The following is an 18325-nucleotide window of genomic DNA, read 5'->3' as shown; positions in this document are numbered from 1 at the left end:
ATGTCTTCCATTTTACAGATGCTGAAATTCCTTTAATAACTTCCACATAACTTCATTTCCACAGTCATAGACCAAAAAGCTTAAAAGGTAACATTTGTAGGAATCCTTTTCAGTCAAACTAGTCAGTCAAAGGGTTGGTTTTCAGAACCTTCTCTGGTCTGCTCAGAAGGGAAGATAGTGAGACCTGGAGGGTTCTGGACATCTTAAGTGGGCTACTACTTTTTAGAAAAAGGAGGCCAGAAACTACAAACAAATTTCCCAGCTTTGATTACTTTAGCTGTGATCATTTCTCCATCTGTCTCATGTACCCAGTGCCTTGTGGTGCGCGGTGCCAGATGTGTTCAGAAACTTACAGTGACTTCAGCATCTCTGATGAGGAAGAAGGGCTAGGGGATGGTGAGATGTCGACTATTTAAAAGGAACAATTTGAATGTAAAGCTCCAGAACCTGAGATTAGGTTTCGTTTCTGTCGGTGTCCCTAATGCCTACTACACAATAGATATTTAATGAGTATCCACTACATGAATCAATAAATGATTGATGGAGAAGGCCTCAGAGAGTTAGGGAGCTGGCAACACAGAGCTTCGGTAGGAGGACACTGGCTGAGAAGGGTCAGGGGAGAATGATCTGAGCAAGATACAGAGAAGCCTGGAGGTGGGAGGACTAGAGCTCCAGGGAGAAAATGCTTAACCATCTCTGCACCAGAAGCCCAGAAGCAAGAAAGTTTAGGGGTAAAGAACATGACCTTTGAGTCAGGTTTTTTGGGTTCAGATCTTCACTTCCATGTTCTTGTATGGGTATGCAGGTTCCTGTTGTTATTGAGTTCAACTTTTATTCCATGATGGTCTGAGAAGATGCAAGGAATAATTTCTATTTTTTTTTAATTTGCTGAGGTTAGATTTGTGGCCTAGGATGTGGTCGATTTTGGAGTATGTTCCATGGGCTGATGAGAAGAATGTGCATTCACTTTTGTTGGGATGAAATGTTCTGTAGATGTTCTGTAGATGTTGAATGGTTAAGTTTAATCTAAAGTTTAAATCTAAAATTTCTTTGCTTAGCTTCTTTTTGGAGATCTGCTAAACGGGTGTTAAAATCTCCAACTACCATGGAACTGGAGGAAATCAAGTTGCTCATGTCTGTTAGAGTTTCTCTTATAAATTGAGGTGTGTTCTGGTTGGGTGCATAAATATTAATAATTGAAATCTCATCATATTGAGTATTACCTTTAACAAATATGAAGTGTCCACCCTTATACTTCCTTCTTTCGGTTGGTTTAAAGCCTATTGCATCTGCGAATAGGATTGCAATGCCTGCTTTTTTCTGCTTTCCATTTGCCTGGAGTATAGATGACCATACCTTCACCTTGAGTTTATATTTGTCTTTTAATGTAAGATGCGATTCTTGTATGCAGCAGATATCTGGCTTGAGTTTTTCTATCCAGTCAGCCAACCTGTGCCTCTTTAGAGGACAATTTAAACCATTCACATTAATTGAGAATATTGATAAACCTTTTGAGAGTCCAGTGGACATTTTTAATCCTTTTGCGACTGTGGAAGTTGGAATTTGATCAAAATTTTGTGGGTGGGTTTACTTTTGTGGTAGAGGATTACACTGGTCTTTGTGGAGGATAGGTCTGAGAAAATCCTGGAGAGCTCATTTAGTTGTGGCAAATTTCTTCAACACATGAATGTCATTGAAGTATTTAATTTCTCCGTCATAAATGAAACTCAGTTTAGCTGGGTACAGGATCCTGGGTTGAAAGTTATTTTGTTTTAGGAGATTAAAAGTCGATGACCATCCTCTTCTAGCTTGAAAGTTTTCGGCAGAGAGATCTGCAGTTATTCTAATATTCTTGCCTTTGTAGGTGATGGTTTTCTTTCATCTGGCTGCTTTCAGAATTTTCTCCTTCATATTAACTTTAGTGAAATTGACTATGATGTGTCTGGGGGATGTCTTATTTGGGTTGAGTCGTGCTGGAGTTCTGAAACAGTCTGCTATCTGAATTTCAGAATCTCTTGGCATGTCTGGAAAGTTCTCCTTCATAATCTTATGGAGAAGCGACTCTGTGCCTTGTGAAGCCACTTCATGGCTTTCGGGGATCCCTATAAGATGAATATTAGTTTTCTTCGAATTATCCCAGAGCTCTCTGAGAGATTGATCTGTTCTTGCCCTCCATTTCTCTTCCTCTTTGAGAGTTTGGGAGCATTCAAAAGCTTTGTCTTCAATGTGAGAAATCCTTTCTTCTGCTTGCTCTATTCTGTTACTGAGGGATTCTACTGTGTTTCTCAGATCTTTGAGGGCTGCAACTGCTTGTCTCAATGTGTCAAAATCTTTGGTCATTTGGTCTTTGAATTTATTGAATTATTGAGATATCTTTTGAGTTACTGCTTGGATTCTAATTCAATCTTGTTTGCTATCCAGATTCTGAATTCGATTTCTGACATCTCATCTATTTGTTTGTACATGGGATCTTGTGCTATGTCTGCACCATTGATCCTTGGGGGAGTTGATCTACTCTGATTATTCATATTGCCAGAGTTTTTCTGTTGATTTCGCCTCATGATTGTTTTTCACCATTGCCTCTGGCCATCCTCAGAGTTGGGGAGGTGTCTCTCCAAGATTAGACCCCAGTGGGATCACTCTATTATTCCTGGATCTTTGTAGAGAATGACCCTGTGTAGTTCCTCTGGGGCTGCCACAGCCAGGGAATTCTGGCTGTAGAAGCAGCTCCAGAGTGTGACACACCCAGATCCAGCAACAGGGTGGGAGGTGGTGCGCACGATTCTGGGAGTGCCTGGTGCCCAGTGACTTTGGCACAGAAAGCCCAAGGCTCCAGCTATCTCTGGCCAGGAGAAGGGCTCTGCACAGAGGCAGAGAGGGCTCTGGAGGGCACAGGGCTACCAGAGTCCCTGGGCAGATGAGCAGGCCGGTGTGGAGGCAGGGAGGGTACAGGAAGGAGGACGCAGGGTTGTGCGGCTCCTACAGTTCCTGGTCAGGGCATGCGGAGGCCCTGCAGGCACAGGTCACGACCGGGGTCGCAGTGCAGCTCTTATGGAGGTCTGGGTGGCGCCAAGCCCAGGAGTTTGAGGTTGCTATGAGCTGTAACCCCACAGCACTCTACCCAGGGCAACAGCGTGAGACTCCAGTGTGCCAAAACCAGTCTCACTCTGCCCATGAGGGTTAAGGCTGTAAGGCAGCTCAGTCCCCGCCTTTAGGCTGCTCGGTCACTAGGTTACCAGCTCCCACCCGATCCTTGCTCTGCGACCCTGAGGGCAGAGCTTGCTGGGACAGTTCTGTTACAGTGGCTCCCTGCAGCCGATAGCCGAACACTATTAGCTTCGTCTGGCTCAGTGGCTCAGTCTTGGGTGCTATACAATGCCCAAAGTTCTCCGCACTCCTGCTCAAGCTCTCCCCAAGGCAGTTCAACTGAGTGCCAAGTCCAAAAACACGGAAACAGTTCACAGGTAAGGCCTTTCCGGTTTGTAGTCTCACCGCTGCTTGTACTTACAGCTGTCGGCGGGATTAGATCGATCAGACACATGCAACCACTTGCCAGTTTTCCACTGTTTTTGTCCTCCTCTTGGGGTCCGGAAGTCCCTTGCTGACTCCCTGTATCCTCAAAGGGATGATTATAGGCAGATCCCACCAGCCAGAGATGCCTGGAGTCTTATCTCCCCAAACTCACGTGCCCAGTTGCAGGGAAGCTGTGACTTGGCCGCCATCTTGCTCCGCCTCCCCAGATCTTCACATCATTACCTATTTTCTTCAAGGCCTTGGGCATCTGGGGACCAGGAATGATGATAATACTAGCATCTTCCTCAAAGGGCTGTTGTGAACAGTCAACAAAGTAATGTCTGTAAACCTCCTAGATTGGCGAGCAGCAAGAGGACAGCTAGGCTGACTTGAGAGTGGCAGGAATCCAGGGAGTGATGAGGGACTTGGAGAGCCATGAACATCTCAACAGTCACTGTGGTGAATGCAAAGTGAGCCAAAAGGGGATGAGTAACAGGTGACCAAGCATCTGTGGCTGCCCCATGGATGGAGCTGTTGTCTTGGTGATGTGACTAATCTACTTAGTTATTCAATTTTCTTTAGGCTTCTTCAATGACTTTAAAGCAAAATGCAAGAAAATGGATGATTGAGTTGACCTGAATTTTGGGGATTTTTAAAAAAGCTGGATTAGAAGGTCAAAGGGATTGGGACACGAGACTACCCCAGAGATTAAATTGAAAAGGAAATAAGTCAAGCCAAAAAACAGCTAAAACACTGAAAAAATTGGGAGGAGTCTGTGGACCAAGGTCTCAGACTCAAGGTCAAATAACAGGTCTAGGCAGAGATGGTGAATACGTGACAGGAAGTGGCAGACAGAGCAGCTTCCAGGTCAGAGGTAGAGCAGTCTTTGTGACACAAGTTCCACTTAAAATTCACATGGGGGTGGGAGAGACTGGGCAGATGGAGGCAGGGACAGTCGCCTTCTCTTGTTCTGCTCAAACTACTCTGTTCCCAAGCATGTCTCATCAGAAGGTTTTGTTGGTAAGGAAATCTATAATTAATAACCACACCAGTAAAATCCCCCTAACAAACTTCTTCTTAGTATCTTCACAGGCTGTAGGGTGTATAAAGGCAGGGGAAAGCCGAAAACAGAAATAAAATATGCAATGAGGAACTCAATAGCTATAAAATATTGATCATTATATCATATATTGATACTTGCAAAAAATAAGCAGTGAACTGGCTGATATAAGGCATCCCATTCAAATCAACCCAAAGTCTTCTTTCTTTAGGGATGGATCCTTTCTTATCAATATCAGGGATATCTGTCCAAAAAGCATCTCAAAAAAATGGTAAGCCTTTCTTATTCTCACCTTAGTGCCTCTCAGGTCTGCCTCGCACTCCACACACACACACACATAGACACACACACAGACACACATACACACACACTCCCTCCCTTCATACACATAAATCATGGGATTTATTCATTCAACAAAAATGTGCCAGACATGCTTTAGATGGTGGGGCCATAGCAGTTAGGGAGACCTAGGTCTGTGATCACATGAAGCTTAGATTCTAAAAGGAGAAACAGTTGCTAAGTAAGTTTCAGATGATGAAAATGCTATAAAAATAAGTGATGTAATATTTTATATTGACTTATATATTAAATCTGTATTATACATAAAATTATCATATATTAGGTCTATATCCTTATTGTCCTCTAAGCAATTGGGGTTTAGGTGAAAACATCCAATATAGACTATTAGTAGAACGGAAAAATCACTACTTTGCTGATTCTGTTTTTCTGCTCAAGAAACCACATAGACTGTTTTGCTTAATTATATATGAATCACAGATATATAATAAAGTTTTTTAAAAAGCGAGTATGTTTAAGAAATGGCTACTCCACCTGCAGTCTTAGCTTCAGAGCTAGACCTAGGTAAGAGTGCTATTGCCCAGCACTATTTCCCCTCTGTGTTGTTAAAACTAAATATTTGGATCTCAGGTCCTCTGAGAACAAGGTTCCAATCCATGATTTCTAATGCAGACTCCAAGGTCTGATTGCCAGTGTTCTTTGAAGAACTAGAGTGTAAGAATTCTCTTAGGCTGGGCGGTGCCTATGGCTCAGTGGGTAGGGTGCCAGCCTCATATACCGAGGGTGGCGGGTTCAAACCCGGCCCCGGCCAAACTGCAACAAAAAACAGCCGGGCGTTGTGGCAGGTGCCTGTAGTCCCAGTTACTCGGGAGGCTGAGGCAAGAGAATTGCCTAAGCCCTGGAGTTGGAGGTTGCTGTGAGCTGAGACGCCGCAGCACTCTACCAAGGGCGATAAAGTGAGACTCTGTCTCTACAAAATAAAAAAAAAAAAAAAAAGAATTCTCTTAGGCTAATGGAACAATTTATTAGGTTACCCTCAAAAAAGAAAAATCTAACCACTGCCTATCCTATAGAAGACAGATTTTTTGGCAGTTGGCTCCCAGCCAAACCAAACCAGCGTGAATACAGATTTTGTTTCTAACCTAGGATCAGGTAAGAGTTAAAATAGGGATCTAATTAATGTAGGCATCCCAAACATTTTCTCCTTTTTATCCAGTTAGCACATCAGGACCTTGTTTTATAACCAAGATCCCAACCACCAAGGACAGGCAGGGTGTTCCTGGGAGGCCCCACCAACACAGAGGCTTTTAGCATCAGTGAATGGAAGTCCAGAGCTAGGATCTCTTCTTTGCACTTTTATTCATCGTTCTTTTTAAAGTAGCTAAAAACAAGTTTAAAGGTAGACTTGTTATGCTTATAAGTTATCCTTATAATCTACTCATGGTAAATAAATTAAAATAGAATGAACATATTTCATAAGCCCTTGTCACAAATGGAACTTCTGTAGGTATTCTCAAGAAAGCCAACATTGCCCGGGCTGAGTGTGTTTTCTGAAAGGTTCGCGTCACATCTGCCGCTGTCCCAGCTGTGTCTCTCAGGCACACATTGATAAGGCATCATAAAACACCCAAGAAAAGGAACTTCAGTGGCCCAAGACACCCACAAGGTTATCATTTGTGTTTGAAAGTGACTCCTGCAAGAGTTCTCTCAGATAAAGATAATCAGAGTTTGCCTGCCCCAGGCAGATTCCAGCTTCTGTCCCTCTCTCGGGAAGCTCAATGGGAGTGGAGGGAGCTGCTGCCCAACTCAGGGAGGGGCAGTGGGTAGGAGTGTTTCCTCCTACACCCAGCTTTTCAGAGAATAATCAAGGAATCAGAGCTGAAAAACTACCCTGGGGCCTTCAAGATCCATAGTATAAGCACAGAAATGGCACACCTTCCTTAGCTTTATTCCCCAGGAAACCTACCCTTTGTCTCACCCTTCTGCTAAGTATTTCCCTGTACTAGAAGGGAACCTTCTGACTGTCCTCAATCTTCTGTACAAGGGAAAGTCTCATGCAAAAGACAACAGTACATTAATTCCTCAACCGTATTTTAGTTTGCAGCAGTACCCTCTAACCTAGCCTCTGTCAAGACACAGGTGAAGTTCTCTATGCTGGGTTATCCTACCTGGTGCAACTAACACTTTTACAAGAGGGAAAGGCTAGGCCTGGCCCTCCCAGCCTTACCAAGACTTTCTTCTTGTATCTGTAATGTTCAAGTTTTCAAGCCCTCAAGGAACTGGAATGTGATGTTTGTGGTGAAACTAAAATTATAATAGAATTGAAAGAAAGTAGCTCTTCAAATACATTGCCTGTAAACTTTTACATGGTTTATTGAAACTTTGACCCTGGATAATCAAGTTACCATTACCCTATTTTAAATATTTTCTCAAAATGTGAGAGCAAGAGAGCAGAATTTAATGAATTTCTTCAACTTTGTATATCTAAATCGGGTAAAGGTAAATCTTCTTAAGTGAAATTACTACAAAATTCCAATCTCTGTGGTGCCTCTGCAAAGATAATTTTTAGTGTTTTTGGTTAGTGGGTCCTGGTATATAATTAGATGCTGGGTTACGTGGTGGCTCACACCTATAATCCTAGCACTCTGCGAGGCCCAGGTAGGTGAACTGCTTGAGCTCAAGAGTTTGAGATCAGCTTGAGCAAGAGTGAGACCCTATCTCTACTAAAAATAGAAAAAGTAGCCAGGCATAGTGGCACATGCCGGTAGTCCCAGCTACTCAGGAGGCTGAAGCAGGAGATCGCTCAAGGCTAAGAGTTGCTATGATCTACAATGACACCACTGACACCAAGGCATTCAACCCAGGGTGACAGAGTATGACTGTCTCAAAAATAGTTAAGAAAAGATAATTAGACAGCTGGATTAAATGACTGATGATCATTTCTCTTGTGGTGTTTTGGTTTTCTTATATTTTTCTTTTACAGAACATGACAATATACTAGCTGAGAATAATAAAACGGGTATTTTTAATGTTGGACAGTGAAAACCAGGACTGTGACACTAGATTATTTAAGTTTCCATGTGAGATTATTTTCTTTCCTTAGCTACAGGGAGATGAAAACCTCAAAGTTGGACTTAAAATAGATTTTATTTGTTTAAAGTACATTTTGTTTTGTTTTTAAGAGATTCTCAGTAATTACTAAAAAGAAAAATGAGCTTAATTTCATTATGACCTTCACCCAGAATGATGAACAGAATTTTGGAAAAACTACTCTTTAAAAGACTCATACTTCCTTACTGACTTCTTAGACTAGAACTCATACTTCAGCATCAAAAATCAACTATGAATCCTAGATAACCTTGAATTATACAAAAGATGAAAATAATTAATTTCTTGTCTTCTAATATGCTGAACTAATCTTGTCAACCTACTATGCTGGTGTCTGGAAAATGCTTGAAGAGGAATGTGAGTGATGGTAGTTCACGCATCTCCACGTGCTTTTCCATTCTCCATCTTCTACTCGGTATACTGTAACCTAAGGATTCCAAATATGCCTATGCTTAAAATAACCTGGGGTTATTTAAAATATTCCACAGCCCAGGAGACATCCCTGCCCAATTACATCATATGCCTGGGGCACAGGCATCAATAGTTTTTGAAAACTGCCAGGTAATCCAATGTACTGACCAGTTTGAGTCAGCCTCCCTAAACAACTTGCAGCCAACTTCTGTTCACCCTTCCCACCTCACCTTGGTGGGTAGGGGGATGTCTGATCCTATCCCCACAATCCTAGGCCTCCCCCACTATGCCTCCTGCACATCTCTACCATAGCGAGCAACAGTAACTGTTACTCACATGCCTATTTATCCAATCTACTTCAAAATTCAGGAATATTTGTATTTTTGAATCCCAGAATCTAACCCTATGCTCATGGGAGTTACTCAATAAATTCATAGAATGAAGAATTAGTTCTTAAAATAAAAGCCAAAATATAGAGTAGTGCTAGTATTTAAATGCCATGAAAAAAGTTTATGATGTGTTTAGGATAAGGTTTCATTGGAGGGCAATGTCCTGTATTTAGAAAAACATCTCATCAGTGAAAATAAGGCTATATCCCAATATTATAAACAACCATACAATAGAACTTCAAATTACCCACAAAATTGCATTCTTATTGTAATAAGCGCACACAAGAATATTTCTGTGATGAGAAAAATATCCAGCTGGGCATGGTAGTTCATGCCCTGTAATCCTAGCACTTTGGGAGGTGGAGGTGAAAGGATGGCTTGAGGCCTATAATTCAAGACCAGCTTGAACAACATAGCAAGACCCCATCTCTTAAAAAAAAAAAAAAAATACAGAAAAATTAGCCAGGCACAACGGTGCATGCCTGTAGTCTTAGCTACCTCTGAAGGCTAAGATGGGAAGATCACTTGAGCCCAGGAGTTTGAGGTTGCAGTCAGCTATCATGACACCATTTTACTATAGCCCAGGCAACAGAGCAAGACCCTGTTTCAAACAAAAACAAAACCTAAAACAACCCACCCTTTCTCAACTCCTCTTCCATCATTATAATAGTATGTATTGCTTTCCAATCAATCCTTTAGAACTTTATGATGTTATAGGAGCTTATAAAACTGATTTTAGGAGTTTAAAGTACTTGGCTTGTTCAGGTGGGGTCTGACACAAAACAAAGAAAAAGGACTTAGTTTACAAAATATATTAAGAGTCCATGTTTATTGTAGCATTCATGCTGTTAATATGATTATTATAACTCAGAAAAATATTTACACAGAAAATTTCCTACAATTCTAGACAAACTCAATTTTAAACACGTTAAAAAAAACTGTTTAAAATATTTGCTCTTTGAGTTACCTAATCATTTTATGTTTCAGCACTGTTTTACAACCTAACATTGTGTTGTTCTTTATCTGTTCCATTTTGATGCATGAAACCTGAAAATAAATCAGATTTAGGAACTGTTTTCCAAGATAATAATACATTTCTCATTTATCTGATGGATCCTTACATATGAATTTCAGGATTATCTCATGAGACATCAATTAAAGACCCTACCAACTAGCATTCAGTATGCATTCATTATAAATGCATATAAAAGACAAAAAAAGGAAAAAAAGTGCAGTCCTCCACTTTTAAATACTTACGTTGTGATCAACTACTGTTAACCACTTTTTAATTTTAGTATATTAAGTACAACTAATGTTAAAGGCAGTTATTGGAACACATTTCTTGTTCTTTCCATAAAGGGGTCAAAGTGCAGTATCCTCAGAAACTGCCCAGAAATAAGCAGTTCCTAATATTCAGTCATAATCTCATAATTCCCAAAATGGAAAAAGCTGTGAATGAGGCTACTATTCCAAGTGAGCTTCAGCTGTAATGAACAGTGAAAAGTGAATTTCTCTAGCCATGCAAACAACAGGCACACTTTGAACTAGTAACAGCTAGCTTTACATATTTATGTTCAGGTCAAAAGAGCAGGGTAATTTTAAAGTTGACTTCTGTTGGCATCAGATTTTTGGATAGTGTCCTGTTTCAGGTCCTCCTCTGCTTCCTTTCAGCCAGTTGTCAAAGCCAGACACACAAAGAAACCCCCTCATTCCTTCAGTGAAGGACTCAGTGGGGGTGGTTCTGCCACCCGTGGCCAGGGGTCACTGGGTCAGCAAAGTCAATCGAAAGTCTAGAAGGGCAAAATCCCAGCAGGTTGGAGCTCTGGAGGTGGCGGGCTTGGGGGCCAGGTGGAGGCTGTCCGTCCCTTGTCTCCTGTCCCCAGCAGCAGGTCCCCATGGGAGCAAGTTGACTCGAGATGTATGGCTAACCCCTTACCCAGACCCATCCACTAAAGGCGGCGATGAAACTTCCATCTCCTAGCTCGATTTTTAGCGATTTATATAAACATTTCCACCGGCCCTTTGCATCACCCACCCGCCGGCCCCCCGAACCCCCGACCACGACAGGGTGGAGGCAAAAATAATTTCCGAGGGGCTGTAGGCACTGAAAGCACAGCAGACAGAGGCTGTGTCTACCTGAAGAGCTGGAGAGGCCGAGTTAGCGGGGGAGTCTCGGCTTCCTTGGCGACGCCCCCTCCATCCAGCATAAAACCCGCGAGGGCGCGGCGTCCCAAATGGTGGGTGCGGGACAGGAGGCCCCGAGGGCCGCGCGAAGTCACGAAGCCTCTTCCGCCGGCCACCGCCTCCTCTCGGAGGGGCCCGCCCTCCCTAGCTCCGCATTAGTAAGACCAGGCTCGGGCCAAACCGCCGCCCCCGGCCAGCCAGCCTGGGCTGCGCAGGGAGCGTCCCGCGGGAGCTGGGGGCCCAGCAGCGGAAAGGTCCATTCGGCCAGAGGGGGGAAGCCGATAGTGTCTTCGCGTCTCCGCCTCTCTAGCCCCTGAAAAGGGCAAGGTCCCCAAAGTTCCCACCAAAACATCCAGTTGAGGCTCGGCCTCGGTTCCCAGGACCCTGGAAGGGGGGCTTCCATGCTCGCTCCTCCAACCCTAAGTCCCCTCACCCCTCCGCGGGAGGTTTGGTTGGGTCCGGGGCGGGGCGGGCGGGCGCTCCACGTGCGGTCGCGAGCTCCACGGCCTCCGCCACCAGCTCGGGGCGGGCCCGGGGCGGGGCCTCGGGGGGCGGGGCGGACGCGGAGCACTCGACTTGCCACGGGGGCTGAGGGGCTGAGAGGAGCGCGCCGGACTCGCTGTCTGCAGGGAGGGACGGTGAGCTAATGAGAGTGCGACATTGGTCGCTCGGGACTTTCTCCGAGGTACGAACAGGAACTGGGCGACCGGGGCCTCTCAGCACGCCGCCGCGCCCCGGCAGCCCGCTGTGCCCCCTGCCGGCCGGGCAGCGGCGGCGGCGGCGGCGGAGGGACGGGGTTTCGGGAGGGCTGCGGGCAGTCGTGCGTCCTGGAGGAGGCAGTGCCCCTTCTCCGCCGTTCTTCTCCGGCGTCTCGTTCCCCTGCTCTGGGCGTCGGGCACCGGCCGGGGAGGTGGCCCCTCCGCGAGTCGGAGCTCGCCCACGCCGGGGCGGGAGGACGAGGCCCCGGGGCAGCCGAACCGGGCAGCTGGGGAGGCGCAGAGCTCCGGGACCGCCTCCAGGGCGAGGGCGGGAGGCCGGTCCGGGCTCGGGAGCCGCGCTGGCTGTCGGATCGCGGGACTCCTCGGGGCGCAGGGGTCCCCCGGCTCCCGGTTTTGTGTGGCTGCGACCCGGTTGTCAGGGCCGGCACCAGAGCCCGGCGTCCCTGGGGGCTGCGCCGGCTGCCTGGTAGGCGCGCGCGCGGGGACGGACCCGAGCGCGGTGTCTGCCCCGAAAGTGCCTGGTCGGGGAGCGGAGGCTGAGCTGGGCGCTTCGGGGCCGCGGGGGTCCCTGGGGGGAATTAGAGTCGGGGGCGCGGCCTGTTTGTTTGGGCTCCTGGAGGAGCTGGCGGCGCGCAGGCCGAGCCAGGGGCGGAGGAGACCCCCAGGTTCTGCTGGCGGCTAGGGGGCCAGGCGCTGTCAGGTATGGACAGCCGGAGGCCGCCCAGATCCGTTCCACTGGGACCGAAACACCTCACGTCCCGGGACGGCGTAGCCTGGTGGTGAGGGCGTTTTCTTAAAGGCATGAATAGATGGAAAGCTGTCAAAATAAGCATTTTTTAAAGTAGAAGTGATAGCTGACATATTTTCAGGCCGTGCAGTTGTGTAGCAAGCGTCCCCAGAAATAATTAGCTCGTTTTCCTCACACCGTTCTCGTTTTTTTAGCAAAAATCTGCTTTGCTAGCGTGTGCAGAGCTCTGGAGCTGTGTGCTGCCCGCAGCGGGGAGGGAAAACTTCAGCCAGCGTTCTCAGGGCGCTTTTCACTTTGGCCTGTGCTCTCCAGCAGTTCTGAATGTGGAGGAAAAGTACCTCTTGCTAGATTTTCCACAGATTATTCCTTCTCTTCTTCTCTGGGACCTAGAGATGTTTGGAGGGCTTTTAGGCGTCTATTTAAATTGAGTTTTTACACGGAATGCTCCCTCTTGCCAGGGTGTAGTTCAGGGATTAGGAAATGCTGTTGGAGAAAGCTGCTAGTGGCTTCATTTTCCAAGAATGTAAGTCATTTCCTTTCTGTGATTTCAGGGAGTTGATATTTCACAGCATCAAAACTTTGCGGGGAAAATTTTCCGTAATGCATCTGTCATTTAAAAAGCTTGTGACTTTTGGGTTTTCTTCTTAGAGGAGGGCGTCAATTTGGGCTTAGCAATGTAAAAAGAAGAGTTTTTTAGGATCCTGACATCATGAGACTTGTAGAAAGTAGTTTAACAACCAAGACTTACAAATGGCCTGCAGGATGGAGAGTGGGGAAGGGGAGAAGACCAGAAGAGAGGCAGGAAGACATACGCCTTTGCTGTTGTCCTTTGTGGTATAAAACTTCTTGCACCTAATCATTTTTGGGGGGCGTTTTATGTTAAAAATGAGAATACTCCACAGTATGACACAACTGACATTTTAATGCTTTTTTAGTGTGTTTGTAAACATTGTATTCATATTTCATATTAAAATGAACCTTTGGAAGGATTATTAGATGAAAAGGGTCCCCCCAGGGATATTTAATATCCAGTTATCTGCAGTATCTTGTCCAGAAAGCAGACTGACTGTAATATGAACTAATCCCCCCCCCCCCCCCCCCCCCCCCGCCGCCTTTGAATTGCTTGTGAGAGTTCCCCCATCTGACACTGATGGGCCTTAGGAATCAACAGTTCTTGCAGTGCTCAAAACATTTTAAGGGACAGAAAATGTTTATTTCCAACTCCTTCTTTTAGGGGCCTTGTGGGGTAAGCTACCAGTTTTAAGTACATAATTTTAAACTTGCAGATTTAAGATGCCCCTGGCTCTACAGGAAAATGCCTGAAACCAACACGGGCCAGGATGAAGACACTGCTTTTGTAAGCAAAATGCCAGTGTACTAGGTAATAGTACATTGGGCTAGCTAAATTAGTGGGGGTGGGGTGGGGGGTGTTGCAGAGTTTTTTCTAGTTTCTGGATTTTGTTTCTGCGTTTAACTATGCTTATACAGCTTTTGGCTTTCAGAACTTATGACATAATAGACTGCGTAGCCTTTTGTGGCAGATGCTTGAAATGAAAGTCTCTAACAGAATTGTTTTTGACTGAGCTGTCAGATTCAGAGTTTAGTGTAAACGAATCCTGTCTCACAACTAACTTTTTTGATAAAGGGATTCTTTGTAGTTTTCAACTTGGATGTTGCACGTTGATTTCTGAAGCTGTGGGTTAAAAAGAAATGAAACCTGCAAACAATTATTTTATTACATGAAAGCCAGTACCAAGAAAAGATTAATTCAGTCCAGATGTAAAAATGTATGTGAATTTTAGATTTGGATGATCTCAACAAGTTTTCCCTTCTGCTGCTGAGACTGCCTGGATCCTGGATGCATTCACAAATTCTCCATGAGGTAGTTTTCTGAGTTTGGAACTAAATTTCATGGGCTTTCTCTAAAGTCGTTAGAATAGCAGGCCTTCTAAAGGATAGATTTCTGTATTTATGCAGAGTTGCATTTTTTTTTAATTCATTAATATAAACCTCGTAAATGCTCCAGTTTGATAGATGAAGCCTACTTCTCTTATAACTGGGAAAACAGGAGGCATTTAGTTTGTGTATCCTTATGGCAAATATAGAACTTTTGGCTTTCATTTATGCTTTCTTTCTTTGGTTAAAGAAAAAGTAGTCTGTGTATTTACTATCTTTGGAGGAATGGTGTTTTAACAGTTTGTGGCTTCAGGTAAGTGGGTCCTTGTGGGGTGATTCTCTACCCCTTCCGACCCCCAGGAAACAGAGAAACGGAGAACACAAGTTATAAGAAAACTTCAATGTATTTTTTTTAACCTGTACTCCCAACACTAGAGTTATAAAGTCTGTTTGTTGCACACGTTAAAATTATATAATTTTAGGAAGGCTTTGTATGATTACATAATTACATATTTGGGGAGTTTGCTTACATAGTGATTGTGTATAAACTAATTGAGTGTAGGAGGAGGAATTAGCAAAGATATGTTGAAGGAATTTTGGGAGTGGTGAAATTTTTGTTAAAATGTGTCTTCCGTAAAACACAGACAGACAAAATGGCATTGTTGGCCTCTGTGGTTAAACTTTGATATAGAAGGTAGAAAGAGGGATTTTTAATTTATACGTTATCCTGAGGAAGAGGCTTTGGGGGCCTGTAAAAATAATTGAAACCATTTAAAGGGATAATTGGAGAGGAAGGTGGAAGTAGAATACTGGGCGTTGAATTTGAAGGAAAAATTTTTTTTTTTTTTTTTTTTTTTTTTTTTTCAGTTTTGGGCCGGGGCTGGCTTTGAACCTGCCACCTCCAACATATGGGGCTGGCGCCCTACCCCTTTGAAACACAAGTGCCGCCCCAAGGAAAATTTTTTTTAACTTTTTCTTTCTCTTATTTATTTGTTAATTTTTTTAAAGACAGAGTCTCATTCTATTTCTCTAGGCTAGAGTGCAATGGTGTCATAGCTCACAGCAACCTCAGATTCCTGGGCTCAAGTGATCCATCCTCCTGCCTTAGCCTCCCAAGTAGCTGGGATTACAGGCACCCACCACAATGACTGGCTAATTTTTCTATTTTTAGTAGAGACGGGATCTTGCCCTTGCCCAGGCTGGTTTCAAACTCCTGAGCTCAAGTAGTCCACCTGCCTTGGCCTCCCAGAGTTCTGGAATTACAGGCTTGAGCCACCAAACCCTCCAGCAAGGACGATTTTAACTTAGAAGAATAAGTATTTAAAACAGGCTGAAGTAGAGAGAACTTTCTATTTAAAAGTGGAAATTAAAGAATAAGATCTTTTTAGCTGAGAAAAGAATTAGAATGAGGGTCCTCTGTAAGGTCTGTGTATAACATGAATAAGTAGAGCTGCTAATGGATATTTACCCTGCAAACCTTGCCTCTCTTAGTGTTGAATCATTAGTTTGGTGTTAAATAATGTGCAGGTATTGGATACTTGTTACTGTCTTCCTTGCCGCCCCAAAGCCTCTTCCCATTTCAAAGACTGGAAGCATTTTTTTGTGTAAGTGCTAATGATTCTACAAATACTTAATTAGTCCCCTAGCATTTGGAGAAGCAAACTACTAAGGCCTGCCTCCCATACTGTGTGGCCAGAGAGGCTTTCCAGTGGTCATTGCTGGAGTTGTTAACGAAGTTTTGGGTAGAAGCAAGCAATCTGTGCTTCTAATTATCTTATGTGATGTAGTGGTTTTGTTACTTCTGATGCAATTTGTGCAGTATACCGTATTGATCAAAGAAGGGTTACAGAATAATGAGAAGGTGAAAGAAACTGAGCTGATGGCTGATTGTATTACTTCAGGAAGGGAAAAATGTGCTGAAACAAATTCACAGATGAACCAAATACGGTCTCAAGGAGAAGGCCAGGTTTTCCTGGACTTTGATACATTTGTTAGGAGCACAGCACTTTCTTGAATGTCTTTCCCCACTTGTGTGGCCTTAGTTAGCAGAGTTCAATCAGCATAGCAGGAAACTAGGTAGAGGGTTGGTCACTATCCAGTTCATATATTAATGTACTTAGAATTGCATAATTCTGACCCAGAGAATCTGTTTAGATCTTTAGTATTACAAATGAGTTATCTTGAAGTATTTTCAGATGTTTTCTAACAACTTTGTACATATATTTTATAAAACTATGAGCAATAATGTTTCACTGGTATGTGCAGACAGAGAAAAACAATATTTTATATTGATTTATAGCCATAGTTTCACGTGAGGTAGGAAATCATTAAAACTAGCAAATTCTGGATGAAGGTTTTAGGAAATGTATTAAGATTTCATCATGTAGTTTTTCAGGCGACCTCTTTCAGGTCAGACTAAGTGACCTGGAAATAACTAATTTTCTTTCTGCAGGTAGCAGCACTTGAGTCGTACCCCCAGTTTCAGATGGTGACTTTTTTTTTTTTTTTTTTGGTTCCCATGAGCTTTTTTCCTTTGATCTAGTTATTGAATTATTTCATACAACCAGACAAATGCACAGGTCAGAAGTGTATAGCACAAAATGGTCACATCTGGGCAACCCTCATCCAAATTAAGAAACAGCGTTGCTAGCCCCACAGAAGGCTCTCCTTGCAGCCATAATCTCTGACCCTAGGTAACTACTATTCTGACTTCTAGTGTCCTACGTTAGATTTAACCTGTTCCTGGACTGCATTCAGTAATTAATGAATTTTTAGTGTGTGTGTCTGGGTTTTTTGTTGTTGTTTTGTTTTGTTTTGTTTTTGAGACAGTCTGAGTTGCCTAGGCTAGAGTGCCATGGTGTCACCTTAGCTCACAGCAACCTCAGACTCTTGAGTTCAAGAGATCCTCTTGCCTCAGCCTTCTGAGTAGCTGGGACTGTAAGTGCCTGCCACAGTGTCTTGGCTAGTTTTTCTATTTTTAGTAGAGACAGGGTCTCATTCTCACTTAGGCTGGTCTCAAACTCCTGAGCTCAAGCAATCCACCTGCCTTGGCCTCCCAGGGTGCTAGGATTATAGGCATGAGCCACTGCCCCCGGCCCAGACTGCATTTAAATGCAATCTAATGTAAGTTCTTTTTTGTCATCTTCCACTCATCATAATGTCATGTAATATATTCAAATTGATGCAAGAAGCAGTAGTTCTTTATTTCTGTGAATGAATATATCCAGTTTATTTACCTGTTCTGGTGACAGACATTTGGGTAGCTTGAGGCCAATACGTGGTGGGTGACCTTTTGTTGGCTTTAAAAATATTGAGCACTTTGGGGTTGAAAGTAGTGTGTAATCTTAAGATTAATAGAAAAATGAAACTTCACAAATAAAATATGAGAGAAAAGAAAACATGGTCACAAAAGCACTAAAGATTTAATTCAACCCATGGGATCCTAGTGTTTTAGGGACACAGTTTTGAATATACCAACTACATATTGCCAGATTTCAGCTGAGAATTGGGAAGGGGACCCTTGATGGCCTCTCAGCTAGGCCCTTCCCTTTTTAGAGATGAAGTCCCCAACAGGTTGAATGACTCATGTAGAGTCTCACACCTGAGTCAGTGCCAGGCGTGGAAGCTGTTTCTGACTCTCACTCTACCCGGAGTGGAAGCTGTTTCTGACTCTCTCTCTAGTCCTCTAGGGCCACAAGCTCCTAGGAGAGAGGGGCCAAGATCAGAGCACCCACCTGGAGCTTTGTAGGTTTTGCCTGCAAGGTGGGTGCTCTGTGTGATATAGCCATCTGGGGATGGGGTGGAGGGACTCGCTGCCTGGAAAATGACTCCCCTTTTGGAGTCATGCAAAGGTGTCCCAAGGTGCTGTTTACATAGACTCAGACCTGCCCAGGGAAAATGGACCTACAGCCCAGTGAGGGAGAATTCTCCTTCCTCCAGCTGGGTCTGCTTTCGCCCTCCATAGGGAGCTCTGTGGGGCTTCTCTCTTCCTTTTTCTCCC

General features: G+C 44.1%; 1 protein-coding gene across 6 annotated transcripts in view; it reads left to right on the top strand.

Annotated features, from left to right (window-relative positions):
* The window catches only part of FRMD6 (FERM domain containing 6), a 106790-nt gene that overhangs the window by 13246 nt on the left and 75219 nt on the right, over positions 1-18325 (top strand). The window contains exon 1 of one of the 6 annotated variants that reach the window (XM_053593578.1): positions 11528-11647. The exons of 1 other annotated variant lie outside the window; for it this stretch is intronic. The gene's annotated coding sequence lies outside the window, so the exon portion shown is untranslated. Of the gene's footprint in view, positions 1-11527; positions 11648-11742; positions 12148-13771; positions 13787-18325 lie in introns of those variants that run through there. 4 more of the 6 variants (XM_053593584.1, XM_053593577.1, XM_053593583.1 and 1 more) reach the window with 4 other exon arrangements.

The sequence above is a fragment of the Nycticebus coucang genome, chromosome 6, assembly GCF_027406575.1.
Source record: "Nycticebus coucang isolate mNycCou1 chromosome 6, mNycCou1.pri, whole genome shotgun sequence".
NCBI lineage: Eukaryota > Metazoa > Chordata > Mammalia > Primates > Lorisidae > Nycticebus > Nycticebus coucang.
This window is presented reverse-complemented; position numbering and strand designations above follow the sequence as displayed.